General features: G+C 51.1%; 1 protein-coding gene across 1 annotated transcript in view; it reads right to left on the reverse strand.

Moving 5' to 3' along the window:
* The window catches only part of Paqr5 (progestin and adipoQ receptor family member 5), a 77,274-nt gene extending 63,482 nt beyond the window's left edge, over positions 1-13,792 (reverse strand). The window contains exon 1 of the mRNA XM_052763178.1: positions 13,647-13,792. The gene's annotated coding sequence lies outside the window, so the exon portion shown is untranslated. The remainder of the gene's footprint in view (positions 1-13,646) is intronic.
* Between the last annotated feature and the right edge of the window lie 1,268 nt (positions 13,793-15,060).

A 15,060-nucleotide genomic window follows, 5' to 3' on the forward strand; every position in this document is an offset into this window, starting at 1 on the left:
TTGAAGATGGGCTGGGGATGGGGGTGCTGGACCTCAGCACCTTCATTTCTCACTCCAATGTAGCCACATAAAGGTTTCACCCAGCTTGGATCCCCAGGCTCCTCCATTGGCAGTGAGGGGCAGCACTCATAGCTCCCAGGGGCAGAAGCCCACTCTGTCCTTTCAATAGCTTCTTCTCACCTCAGGGTGACCAATCACCATGACCTGCATTCCTGGGACCTGACACTCAACTCCCCCCCCCCCCCCCCCACACACACACACACACCGGGAGCTCCTGTGGACTTCCTGTCTCTTCCTTTCCTTCACCACTCCTCAGACCCACTGTCCACTGCGTTCTTCCTCCTTCCAGAAGTCTTCTCCATCAACCATGGCTCACCTGGGCCCTTGTATAACATACATCACACCAGTGAGCCTCCCTGTAGGGTCTCAGTCAAGGGCTAAAACAAACGTAACACGTGAATTTTGAGGCTGCCATGCAGCATTTACAAAAGAGCTGGACAAAGGGCTTGGTGAATCCAACATTCTTTCCCACAAATGTCACTCTAAAAGGTACAGACCTCTTTAGACAACAAAGAGAGGATCACAAGATAATGCCAGCCATGGCCAAATGGGTGGTACATTTGCGAGCATCCTGCAGAACAGGGACTTCGCTATCCTCTGAGTCAGGCAACGACCATCTTGGGACATTCAGCTGTGCCCCCTTGCAAAAGAAGCATCCCAGCTGTGCTTGTTGGCTGTGTACACTTCTCAAGGAGGGTGGAAGGGACACGGGACCCTCACCTGAGCATCCAGCGGCTTCCTACCACCTGCTGTATGCAAAGCTGCCCTTTTTGCCTTAGGGTGGGGCTAGAGTATATTTTCTAGGGAAGATTAGGGAATGGGGCTCCACCCTCATCCCTGCAGGGTAAAGGCTTTCCAGGTGTGGCCTGTTGGGAAGGAGCACCCACATCCCTGTAAGCAACCCCTCACCTACACTCTGAAAGCTAGCCCAATAAACTCACTGGTTCTCCAAGGTGAACTTTGCCTCCGCTCCATCCGTCATTGGGACCTTAGGAGAAGGGGTAGATGTCGCTTACGTCTCCCCCTGGGAATGAATTTTAGCAACAAACTGACAGCTCTGGATTATAATCTAGGCCAGCAACTTGTCCCCTAAAAGAGTCTATGTGTTCTGAGGAGTGTGGATCAAATCCTCAGCCCCAAACAGCAGCGTAACTGCCAATCACCACCATTATTACTTTTTATGTTTCTTCCTCCTTTCCTCTAACAACACAGGCTTAAATATTTTGGGGTGTGTGTGTGTGTGTGTGTGTGTGTGTGTGTGTGTGTGTGTGTAAATGTGCCATAATCTGTGTGTGGAAGTCAGAGGACAAATCTTGAGAATTAGTTCTCTCCTTCTACCATGTAGGTCCTAGGGATTGAACTCAGGTCCTTGGGCTTGGCGGCAGATACCTTTATCGGCTGAGCCCTCTTGCCAGCCTGGTGCAGGGGTCTGAACCATGCTCAGCAAGTGCTCTATCACTGAGCCACATCCCCAGACACCATTTCTGGTATTTTGAAGCCTTTGGAGTGTTTAAGAGTTCTTTGTGGGTTGGAGAGATGGCTCAGCATCTGAGTTTGGTTCTTAGCACCCATGTCAAGTGACTCACACCTACCTGTAACTCCACCCAAGAGGGGATCAGATGCCCTCGTCTGGCCTCTGCAGACATCCACACTCACTTACATGTACCCACACAATGACATACACATCTGGACGCAATTAAATATAAAACCAGGACTGGACAGAAGTCTCAGGGATTAAGAGCACATGCTGCTCTTCCAAAAGACCCAAGTTCAGTTTCCAGCATGCACATGGTAGCTCACAACTGTCTGTAGCTCCAGTCCTAGGCACCCTAACAATCTCTTCTGGAGTCTGTGGGCACCTGGTACATATGTAGTGCACAGACATACATGCAGTCAAAACATCCACACACATAAATTAAGATAAAAATTTTTAAAATTAAAATAAAATAATTTTTTGAATGCCTCTGAAGTCAGACCGGGGGGACAGGTGTGGGTGCTGAGCCAAAAGGCAAGAGGAAGGCAGGAGGCCCACATCAGGCAGGAGGAACATCTGTGCTGTGGAATCAAGGAGGAAGGCGGGTACCCTGCGGGGCCTGAGGTTGAGGGAGCAAAGGCAGGTGGTTGAGTTCATCCAGGGCAAGGCTTTGCTGATGACACCAGGATGGATGGGCAAGGACGGGCCTCAGCAGGAGCTGGTGTGGCCCCAACACAGCCCAGTGCGGAGCCTTTTATCGGCAGCAATGGCTCAGCCCTGCCCTGAGCCTGTAGCAAGAGTTCACAAAATGTCAGCTCACTCTTGGGGGAAGAAACCTGTTTCCACCAAACATCCTCGAGACCCATCCTATACTTTGACACTCTCACCCTGGCCTGTCTCTATCCCACAATCACAAGAACACCCTCCCTGGGAGTGATGGCTGATCACTGTTTCACTGTTCACACCCAACACACATGCTCACATCCTCTATCTCCCACTTGGCTCTGGCCATTCTCATTCCAAATCCCCACTTCATCGACATTCTTCAGCGCCACCTCCTCCAGGATGGCTTCCAAGAGACCTTTTTTTTTTTAAGATTTATTTTTATGTATGTATATATGTGTATATCTGTAGGATATATGCCATGAATGTTTGAGTGCCTGTGGAGGCCAGAAGAGGGCATTAAATGCCCTGCAGCTGGATTGCAGGCGGTTGTGAACCACCCGGCCTGGGTGCTGGGAACCGAACTCTGGTCCTCTGGAAGAACAAGTGCTCTTAACTCCTAAGTCATCTCTCCAGCCCTGAGTGTTTGCTTATTAAACATTCGCACAATGTACTGACTCTCTTACTCTTTCCATTCAAGGGCTTCCCAAGGTCTTAGGGCCCTTCTGGGACTTAACACATGGAATCAGTGTAGGTGGTGGCATAGAGAAGGAACACCATTGGCGGTGACTGTCTTGCTCACTTTCCATGTCATGTGGGGACAAGGGAATACTAGGTTTGTCAGCGGATGGAGGCAGGAGCAGTTAGGGGAGGCCTGGGTCCCTGGGAAAGGCGAGGCAGTGCAAGGGAAATGACTAAGAACAGGCCAGTTTAAACTGGTTAGCTGACAGCCAGCGGGCTTCGGGCAGGGGCTATTCCAGGTGTGTGGCACGTGACCGGGCATGTGACCGGGCATGTGAGAGTACAATAAGAACGTGGTCCCCAGGGTGGGCTCAGACCTCAGGGCCTGGTGACTGTCAGCGGCTAAGGACACAATGGGACCTAAGAAGATGCAATGAGGAGAGGTCTGTCCCTTCCCTCCTCCAGCTCTGACTCAGAGTCCACCTAACTCTCGTTCTGACACGGTGGACCCTGCCCCGTGGACCTGCCGGCACCTCACACACCTGACTTCATCCTCGTGCTAACTCAGCCACATCCCTTGCTCCTTCCGTGTGCAGCCACCAACCGTAGGCACGTGGCATCTTCTTGTACACTTTGGCCTGGCAGGCGGCCCAAGTCCTTCTCCGTACCTCCAAGACCACCCTGGCTCCTGTCCTGGGGCCTATCCTACTGCCTCTACAGGGACCCCCCTTCCAGAGCTCCCTGCCCACCAACTAGGGAATTGCCTCTCATCAGCATTCATAATTCTTAACATTTAGAAGTAACAGCAGAACCCAGAAAAACAGAGGCTGGAGAGATGGTTCAGCAGTGAAGATCACTTGTTCTAGCAGAGGACCTGGGTTCGATTCCCAGCACCCACAATGGTGGTTTATAACCTCCGTAACTCCAGTTCTAGGGGATCCAATGCCCTCTTCTGACCTCCAAGGATATCAGGCATGCATAGGAGCACAACACTCACAGACATAAAATAAAATAAATTAATTTTAACAACTCTCCTCACACATGACAAAAGCTTCCTTGATCCAATGAAAGAGGATGACTTATAACTTATATTCCAGAAAAAAAAAAAAAGACAAAGTTCCTTGGTACATAAATGTTTCCTCCAGGACCAGGGCTGTATTTCAGTTGGTTGACTGCTAGCCTCGCATGCACAAAACCCTGGGTTCGACCCCCAGTACCACATAAACTGACCATGGTGGTGCATGTGTGTAACCTCAGCACTTAGGGAGCAGAGGCAGGAGGATCAGAAGTTCAGGGTCGTCTTCAGATGCATAGGGAATTCGAGCCTGGTCTACGTGAGACTTTGTCTCAAAAGGGGAAAAAATAAGCAAAGATTTCCTTTGATTCAGTAAGATTTCCTCTAATTCACTACAAAACCAAAAAACCTGATGAAAATTGGGTGAAACCTGAACAGACTGTTCACGGAAAAGGAAGTACAAGAGGCTCCTGTCTGTCAGGCTCACCTTGTTCGCAGTAAGAAAAACGGAAGTTAAAATGACACAGAACAGGGCCAGCAAGATGGCTCAGCAGATAAAGGTGTTTGTTACCAAACCTGACCATCTGAGTTTGATCCCTGGAACCTATACGGTAGAAAGAGAGAACCAGTTCTCACAAGTTGTCCTTTGACATGTGTGCTGGTACATGCACTCCCCCGCATGCAATTAAAAAAATAATGTGGTTTTTATTATTACTATTATTATTATTATTATTATTATTATTATTATTATTATTATATTGAACACCTACAATGCTTGGACTCCTAGCATTCAGGAGTCCAAGGCCAGAGGAGTGCAAGTCCCAGGGGAGCCTGGGCTAGACTGCGAGACCCTAACTCAAACAAACAAACAAACAAACAAACAAGTCAAAGTAAAAGCTTCAAGGAGAAGCTATCTTTTGTCTCCAGATCAACAAGCCAGCTTGATAACAGCACCACACTGGCTGGCAGGCCACTCCATGCCTGGGACATTACCTCACATACAGCCACCTGCATTTACAAAGTGACTCAGGTACAAAGCGACTCTGTGCAATATCCTGGGTAGAGGCAAAAGACTCAACGTGGCAACCTATACTCTGGACAAGAGAGAAACTCTCTGTACAGACAGGGAAGAACTCACAATAGATGGATGGGAAGAGAAAACACAAGGTCGGATAAACACACTAAGCCCTCCCTAACTGTCCATCCTGCCTTGGGCACTCCCTCCTCCCCTCAGCCCACAAATGTTTGGAGAAACCAGCTGCCCTGCTCCTTGCTGCTGTTAGGCGGGCGACTCATCTGACTTGGCTGACTTGCCCGATTCTCATCTGACTTGCCTGCGCTCTGCTGGTGGTAGAGCGGCCTCCTTTGCCCAGAGCTGCCATGGTGCTCTGGCTTATCACAGGTCCAAAGTAACAGGGCCAAGCATCCATAGACGAGGTTCCCCACACTGCAAGCCAAAAGAAGCCCCTCCCCCTTCTAAGGTGATTATCTTAGATATGAGGTTAATTAGTTCCATCATGGTGATGGAAAGAGGGGCAGCATGGAGTCTCCATCCCTGCTTAGCCTTGGTGAATTCAGATTAGTATCTTCTTACCGGCCTTCCTGACCCCAGGACCAGTGGAGCTCACATGAAGGGGAGCAATTTCATTCCCCAGAGAACATCTAACCCCCATCCCTGTGTGAGTGTGCAGAAGCCAGAAACGCCAAGGAACACTCTACAGTGTGTAGAACTGTCTCCTTTTCAATAAGGAATTTGCTGGTCCAAAGTGCTGACCATGGCGTTGGAACACAGCTCAGCTGGAAGCCCTGGGTTCCAGCCCCAGCAATGCATAAAGCTGCCTTGGTAGCTCATACCTGTAATCCTGGCTCAGGAAGCGAAAGCGGGAAGATCAAGAACTCAGGGTGATCTTTAGCTACATATGACTTCTGGGCTAGTCTGGGCTATATGGGACCTTGTCTCAAAAACAAAACGAAGGAGCCAAAAAAGGCAAAGACGTCAGGAGTGCTAAGCAGCCGCACCTCAGACTGTCAAGGCCTGGGACACACTCACTGCACGCTCTATTTCTCTTGCATGCCACCTATCAACATTCAACTTTAGCTGTGCAAAGGTAGTGGCCCAGTTCCAGCCTGGGTTTTATGGAATGTGTAAATGAATTAAAGTCATCGCTCATGTTCATCTCTGTGTGTCCACTCCTCAGTGAGCAAGCACAGGGCCTGGAGCTTGGCAATTAAAATGTGTGGATTGATAAGATACTCACGGGGGGAGGTCACACTGTACAGAAGCCAACGCATGACTTGGCCTCCAACTAACTCTACTGGACCCTCTGTGCCAGAATGGCAGTCCTTCTCCTTGACTGCCCACTTCTCAGACTTACTCTCATATGCTTATCAGACACTTCTCTCAGTTCATTATACCTGGGCAGTCTCATGGGCCCTCAAAGCCACCCAGCTCAAGTGGATCTTCTCCCATCTTCTCAAACTACCATTCCTCCTGTAAGCTCATCTAGGGAGAGGCATCATCTACTCAGCTGCAAGCCTGAAGATGAGCACCTTTGAGCAGCCACCACCACCCCGGGCTTGGTGAGTACCCTTGAGCGGCCACCCCACCCTGGGCTTGGTGAGCACCCTGGTTTTCTGCCTGTATAGTTTTCTTGCCTCCAGCCTCTTTCCCTCCTAGTCCACCTGCTTTATCACTTCCAGCTATATCCTTGTAAGATGGTAATCAGCCTGCATGGCTTCCTGCCTGAAATCTCTTTCATTGCTTCTCAGTCTCCACGGAGCAGAGCCCAGTTTCCTCAGCTGGGAGCAAGACTCTACCCCACCCTCTCCTCCTACTATACTTGCCTCTGGCTGCAGCCTCCAATGCCAGACATATGAACTTATGCGCCACTCACTGCATGCCATAAGCTAGGATTCTACTTCTGTCCACCCCCTTAGATGTCCAGAGAGATCATTTACCCTTGAAACCAAGGTCAAACATCTCTTCTTGAAGTATCCTAAACATAGGTGCATGCCTAAATTCCCAGCACTATAGAACAGGAGGGTTGCAAGCCTCTGGCCAGCCTAAGCTACATAGTGAGAGCCTATCTCAAGAGGGTTAACTTTCTAAAGTTGCACTTATTGTGTGCGTGTGCATGTGCGCGCACACACACACGCACACACACACACACACACACACACACACCCCACAACCATCATGTGGAAGTCAGAGGACAACTTGCAAAAGTCTGTTTTTTCTTTCCACCACATGGGTCTCAGGATTGGCAGCAAATACCTTTAGCCACTGAGCCATATCTCATCCAACCCAGGCCTATCTCAAAAAACACACAAAACTCTAGATGTATTTATTCTTCCCATATGATCAGCAGCTCCACTTCAGGGCATCCACTCCAGAAGGTCAAAGTCAGGGACTCAACAGCTACTCGCCTACCTGGCTCACCCCAGAATCCTTCACAGCAGCCAAAGGGTAGCGGCCAGTTAGGTGTCTAGGGGCAGCGGAGCAGACGCACAGAATGTGGCCCATAGCTGCCTCGGAAGGAAATTCTGACTCAGGCTATAACATGCATCAACCATGAGGATATTATGGCAACTGAGAGGTCAGCCACAGAAAGACAAATACTGGATTATTCCACTTACTACATGCGGTACAGTCTTCCTCTGTCTGTGCTCTCCAGGTGGGCATCTTTGAACGGCAGACCATTCTTCAGTCAAGGGTATACAAGTGCTATGTATGCCCCCAGCTAGAACTTCCAAATGAGTTCCCAGGAAGAGGAGGAGAAGACATGTCCACAGAGGCGTGCTTCCTGTCTGCTGCCAGGAGGAGATGCCCTGTACTGCTTCCAGACTGGCAGACAGAAGAGCTAGCACCAGACACACCACCTTGACCTTGGACCAGAACTGGGAACCAAATAAACCTCTTTTCATTAAAACACAGGCCACTGCGGTATTGTGTTATGTGCCATTGAAAAGAGACTCACATTGCTTGATACAAGGTACCCTTAGCGGTCAACCACAGAGAGAGGAAGCAGAAGGGTAGTGGCAGAGGGGCTGGACAGTGGGAAGTTGGTGTTTATTTGGGTGCAAAGTTGTGGCGTGGGATGGTGGTGACAGCCGCAGAATAATGTGAATGTGCTTAGTGACAATGAATCCTATCTTTTCATATTCTCCAAAGGGGCATGGGGAATGGCTTAGGTGCTAAGGGGCTTGCCTTGTGGGCATGAGGACCTCAGGTTGATACCCAGAACCCATGTAAATAAAAAAAAAAGCCAGGTATGACGGCACATACCTGCAATCTCAGTGTTAGTGGGCCTAGCCTACTTGATTAATTCTAGATAAAAGTGGGAAAGCCTATCTCAAAAAACAAGCTATATGGTGCCTGAAGAATAATAGCTAAAGATAGCCTCTGGCTGCCACAGGTGTGCATAGTCTATGTACACACATGTGCACACACACACACACAGACAGAGTCAAAATGAGAATGCTATAGTCTATGTGTTTTACCACAACAACAAAGGGATAAACAACCCCCACCCTATCCCATCCCTCCCTCTTGTGACATTTCTGACACTGTCACCATCTTCTCCCTAAAGGAACTCTCTCTGTAGAGTTCCCTCCAGCACATAGGACCTCAGGGCTGGCCATACTCTCCTCTGTACACTTGGGCAAGGCATTGACAAGACACCTTGGATTAGGGGTTTCTGCAGCCTGGGGAATCCGTCTAATTCCAAAGATCCTTCCCAGTATCCAGCCCACAGCCCAGAGCTGAGTTTCTTCTTGAAGACTGTAAGAATGAATAGCCCAAAGCAATTGTGATTTACTTCTGAGATTTGTCAGCAACCATACCACCCAAGCCTAACCCCGCAAAATAAATGCTCTGTCCTTCCATTAAGCAACAAGGTCAGAAGGGGATTCCGTGGACAGAGTTAATAAACAGCTAACATGGAAGGAATAATCAAACCACAGCCAGGGAGGGTTGGATGAGGCGTGAGCATGCATCTCAAAGGGCACCCAGCCCGCTCTCCTGCGGTTGCTGAGCTGATTCACTTCCTGCATCCCTTCCCAGGGCAAGGAGAGAGGGCAATGTGGAATAGGGACACAGGATTCATCATTTGCTACCCTGCGCTGGAAGGTCCTTGACCTCAGTGTGGAACCCAGACCACACACATGGCTCCTACCCCCTCCTTCTTATGTAACTCAAGGTCCAGAGGCACAGAGAGCTTGGCCTTGGCTCGCAGCATGAGGTCCAACAGCCTTGCCTCCTTCCCTCTGACCTGTCCCACTTACTACTCATCCATGCACACGGCATACTCACAAAACTAGCTAGAAGCCCTTTTGTACCAAGAGAAATCCTGGGGGAGGGCAGGTCTTCAGAGACCATCTCATGCAGCCTTTCTCAACCAGAGGTGATGCTGCCCCAGGGCACCTCTGGTGATGTCCAGAGGCGTTCTCAGATGTCAAAAAGAACTCCGAAGCTCAGTACAGTGCCACACATCTTTAATCACAGCACAGGCAGGCCAATCTCTGAGTTTGAAGCCAGCCAAGGGAGATGGAGATATACATCCCAGTAGAGAGCTGCCTGTTCTTCCTTCCGGAGTACCTAGATTGGGTTTTTAGCATCTACATGGTAGCTCATACCACCTTTAACTCCACTTTCAGGGGGATCTGATTCCCTCTTCTGGTCTCTACGGGTACTGGTCTCTATATACACATATATCTATATATGTGACTCAGAGTTGATGTGATGTGACAGCACTATTGTGTAGAGCGAAGGGTACAGGAAAGTGCCCACGATGACACAGACAGCTCCCTCCTCTCTGCCTCCAAGTGGCAACGGTGCCAAAGGTGAGTTACCTTTATAGAATCCAAGCTACTCTGACAGAGAAGGAAACTGAGGCTCAGAAAGAGATAGGTCCCATGTCACACTGCCACCTGGACAATGTTAGAACCAGAACCTGAGGAGGCTGTCTGCCAGCCACATTCAGCTGCTGGGAATGTAGCCAAGGCCAGCGGCAGGCTACCGGAGCAGCTGGATTCTGGGCTCTGGGATCTAGAGGCTGTGTGGTTGGGTTCTGTGTCTCTGACAGGCTCCCAATGAATCCCCCAGATAGCACGGGCCACCTTGGCTACAAAGCTACTAATTAACCAAAGGGGTATGACCTTAAGGGACAAAATGCCCTGCTCGAGGCTCAGGCAAACTCTCCTTCTGCACAATCCAGAGCCTGCTGTGGGTGATCCTGGCCTGGTCAAGGTCAGAAGGCAGCAGAGTATTACTACATGCTAAAATCCAGCTTAGCAGGCAAGTCAGAGATGGGAATAAAATTGGGTCACCACTTTGGGGGACAGCATCCTTGTCACCAAGTACAAGAAATGATTGTATTTTCACATGGGATGGCTCCCCTCTGCCAGACTACACAATTTCCTAACAATCCCCGGGGTCATCCTTGTCCTTGTCTCCACGTGAGGGCCAGACCCTGGACAGCAGAGTGAGCACTGACTCATGAAGTGTTGCAACAGGCGTACTTTTCCATCCACGCTGGTGGAACGCCATCAACGTGCAAAGGGACAGAAAACTGGGTCTCAGTCATGGACTTACGCTCTCCAAAAGAGGGGGACCCACAGAGGGTGTCTAGGGGCAAGGATGGCAGAAGGATGGGGTGTCTACAACAGCTTCAGGTATGAGAGAAGCCCCACCCTGCCTTATCTCTCCAGGTGAAGCCTTACCTGGCTTCCTTGACTGGCCCACTCCTTCTCCCCAACTACCCCAACAAGCTAACACATTCTTCAAGGCTGGGCTCTGGCACTCCCTGCCCCAACTTCAAGGTTCAGCAGGAGCATTCCAGTGCCGAGGATGAACTGAGCTGTTTTGGGTCAAAGGCAGGGCTTGGGCAAGAAGCCAAAAGTCCCAGTGGGTCTATGAAGGTCAGGCACGAGAGTCACTTTCTGTAGGAGGGTGTGTGCCTCACCCCTGCCCCCAGGCTCTCCCCCTGCATTCCCAGGGGAGCCTCTGAGCCCCCCTCCCCACCAGCCTTCTCAGACTGGCCACTTAGCCTAGCTCATCATAGCATCCACCCCTCCTTAGGAGGCTGGATTCCTCCTCACTGGGACTCTTCCGCTGCCCCTTGCAGTGTCCATCAGCTCATGGAGCTATCCCTGTAGGTGACTCTGGGGACAGCCAGCCTGAAGGCCCTGACCTGGGTTCTGGGACACCCTGCCCCCCCACCCCGCCCTTGCCGCTATGGTGGGGTGTCCCCTCTCCTTACGTAGAGAAACAGAACGGGGAGAGAGATTCAAGGCTCTCCAGGTCTCATGAATTATGGAAATCTTTCTTCCTGTACAGATTATTTTTGATCAGTGAATACTTCTTACAAAGCTACTGTATGTTCCATGCTCCTGATGAGGCTTGTTCTCTGGGGAACACTAAAAGGCACAGTTACTGCCCACCTAGAGAAACCAGATTACCACACATACACCACCACCCACCCCCACCACCCGTTGGATTTGCTCTGCAACCTACAGATGCCTTCAGAGCACCCACTTGCTCATAAAACCCTATTTCTCACTAGGGGAAACTGAGGCAAGAAAAGTGAATTTTTTCCCCCAATCCCTGGCCAATCCTGCAGGGTAGTAAGAATCAAGAAAAGGCAATGACAGGCTGGAGAGATGGTTCAGTGGTGAAAAACACTACCTGTTCTTCCAGAGGACCCCGGTTCAGTTCCCAGCACCCACATGGCAGCTCACAACTGTCTGTAACTCCAGTTCCAGGAGACCCAACATCCATACCAAAACACCAATGCACATAAAATAGAAATAAATAAACTTTTAAAAATATTAAAAAAAAAAAAGCCAGGCAGCGGTGGCGCACGACTTTAATCCCAGCACTCGGGAGGCAGAGCACTCTGATCTACAGAGTGAGATCCAGGACAGGCTCCAAAACTACGCAGAGAAAGAAAGAAAGAAAGAAAGAAAGAAAGGAAGGAAGGAAGGAAGGAAGGAAGGAAGGAAGGAAGGAAGGAAGGAAGGAAGAAAAGGCAATGACAATTACTGTTTCCAAATGAGACCTCTGAGGAGTGGGGAGGAATTCCACTAGGTGGGACGAAGTCGCTCATCCTCCAGCTCAGGAGAAGAACACACCGGCTGTCCACTTTACCCAGAACACTGCCTTTCCTTGCCCCTACAAGAAGTGGGATTAACGATAATGGTTTTATTTACTGGATTAAGAAAGAAGTTGCCCCAAGTAGGGGCAGGGTGTGAAGGCATCTGGGAGTGTGTCTGTAGCTTTCTGGTCCTCGGTTTCAATGTCCTTCCTGCTCTTCAAGGGCAAAAACCTGCCGGCTGGAAAAGAACTCAGCTGTTTCTGGTTAACTCACGCTGTTCTGGCCAAGTTTCTTCCTGATGCCAAGCACTATGGCTACAGAAGGGAGCGCCTGTCCTGCCTCCTGCTGTCTGGGGAGCTTAACAAGGGGCTGCCTGGGTCTTGGCAGTGTTTCCTAAGGGGATTTGAGTTCTGTTTGGAGGTGCCCTTGCCTTGAGCACTCCCGAACTGCAGGAGAGACCAACGAGAAACAGGCCCCTGCTGGTCACAACCAGAATGCAGAAATGGAGCAGCAAAATGGCTCAGCGGGTAAAGGTGCTTGCTACCAAGCCTGACAACCTGAGTTCGATCCTCAGGTCCCACATGGTGGCAGGAGAGAACCTATTTCTGCAAGTTGTCTTCTAATTTCCATATGCACCCCCACACACACCGTAATAAACAAATGTAGTGATCTCCTAAAATGCAGACGCACCTGGTCTCAGAGGCTGTGGTTGAGGTCCACCACTGTGCTTGAGCCAAAAGCTTAGCCTTTGGGGCGGGGGTCTCCTTTCTTTCTTCACTTACCACCTGCATGCTTTGTCCCCGGGGAAAAGTGAAATCTGGGGTGTCCATGTCAGCCATGATGGCTGCTTTGGGATCCAACCCCCTCAGCGCCTCCTCCTGGGGGGGCGGGGTGCAGCTTTCCTTTCTCCACCAGGCAGTGAGCTCTTGTCTCACTGAAGGAAGAAAGCCCATTGTGTGCACACCCGTGAGGGTTTAGTGGACTCTGGTGCTCTGCACCTGCAGGCTGCAGCACCCCTCATGACTTAGGCTCATCACACTTGGGCCTGGGGCTTGAGAGTGCTTGGATGGGCGTCAGTGAGGACCCGGCCTGACCAAACAGAATGAGGCAGAGAAAGAAAAAGAAAAAAAAAAAAAAAAGAAAAGAAAAAGAAAAAAAAGACATCTCCCTGCGGCCGGGCACCCTCTTTATCAGGGTGCAGACCTACCTCCTTGGGCATAAAACTGCCTTCCAGGCACACTATCTGACTGGTTCATAGCGTGCGTCTAGGGCAAGGAGGCGGGAAGTTCGGATATAAACATCCCCAAGGCTTAAGAATTACCAACTGTCAGTTCCCATCCCAGGCTTTTTTCAGGGATGGAGAGCCAGAATGGGGAGGGTGTCTACTTCGCTGCTCTCACTAGGAAAAACTGAATTCTCAGGGAGGCTGGGGCAGAGGCATCTCCTCTTTCACGTGGGCTCGGGGTGCGTGGGTACAAGTGTTTGCCTTAGCACTCTCGCCTGATGCACCGCCGTCCAGGCTCAAACTTTCCAAGATCCATCTCCAAGCAACCACCCGCACTCCGCTGCTCAGCGGCAGAGAAGAGTGCATGGACAGGGTCAGGACGCACGCGAGGCGGAGACCCGTGGGGAACACTGGCCGAGTCCCGCCCTCGGTTACCTGGGTTCTGAGGCTCACTGGCGTCCAGTGGACAGGGCGCAGAGACACGGCAAGGGCGGACTGGAGACGGGCCACTCCTCCTGGGCCACCGCGGGCCCCCAGGCTCATGGGAACTGCACCTGGAGCACCAGGCGGCGCGCCCTCCAGCCGCGGGTCTCCGCCCAGGCTGTCCTGGCGCGGGGCGGGGCAGGGCGGCCCCGGGGAGGAGCCGAGAGATGGGCTCCCCTCCCAGCTCCCAGGCCGCGCCAGGCCTGGAGCCCTGAACTCTGGGGCCTCTTCACCTCCAAAGCCCTTCAGCTTCAGGTGTTTCTTAGCTGGAATCTGAGGTGCACAAGGTCCTCTTTCGCACCCTGTACCCTCTGGTGGGTACTCCATACTACCCCTACCCTTAGATCTGCGGTCTGGGAGCCCAGAGGCCACCTTGTAGGTGCAGCTCACTGAAGGACATGAAAGCAACTGGTATAATGTCCTACCCCATGGAGTCCTCTCCCCTGCTGAGAGGCCCCTGGGTGACTATGAGCCCTGCCATCCGTCCGCCTAGGACAGTGGGTCCTTGGCAACCCTCTACTCTGCTCGGAGGGCTCCGGGTCCCAGGTCCCAGGCTCCCAGATTGCAAGGTGCTGGGCATGGCCCTCTGCCAGCTAGTGGACACAGAGGTAAGAATGAAGGCACACAGAAGACAAAAAAAATCTGGCTCCAGGGATCTGGAAGCTGGCTCTCCAGGTGCGGAAGAACAGCCCAAAGCCATTTCCTCCTCCTCCAGGCCTACTGCAGGCAGTCAAGCCCCAGAATCAATCTGAAAGGCTCCAGTGGGCAGTGGACAGACACCTTGGTCCACCCGCTAGTCACCTACCCTCTGCTTCCTGCCCTGTCTTGCTGGCGGCTATGGGCATTGGGAACAGGAGACCTGGCCTCCAGACACCTGGGCCCTAGTTTCCAGACAACTCTGACCTTGAGCAAGCCCTGGCCCCTTCCAGGTCTGTTTCTGAATGGAGTCACTGTGATGTGTTGGAGCAAATTGCCTTCAGCCCCTTTTTTAGACACCAGATCATGGTATTGGGCATCTTGTTTTATAGTTTGGTGGCTGAATTTGTTTTCTCAGAACTATGTGTGTGTGTGTCTCTGTGTGTGTTCATGTGCGGTCATGTATGCTGGTTGGCCAGTGGGCCCCAGGGATCCACCTGTCTTTGCCTCCCAGTGTTAGGATTACAAGCATGAGCTGCTAATTTTGGCTTATTTGTGTGTCTGTGTTCATGCCTTATGTGTCCAGGTGCCCACAGAGGCCAAAAATCAAAGGTTTTGGGTGTTGGATCTTCTAGGTCACAGGTGGTTGTGAGCCACCCGATGTGGGTGCTGGGCTGGTGCTCCTCTGAAGGAGCAGCAAGTGCTCTTAATGCTTCTCTCCAGCCTCTTG

Source organism: Peromyscus californicus, unplaced genomic scaffold (assembly GCF_007827085.1).
Source record: "Peromyscus californicus insignis strain IS unplaced genomic scaffold, ASM782708v3 Scaffold_11__1_contigs__length_118956290, whole genome shotgun sequence".
NCBI classification, from domain to species: domain Eukaryota; kingdom Metazoa; phylum Chordata; class Mammalia; order Rodentia; family Cricetidae; genus Peromyscus; species Peromyscus californicus.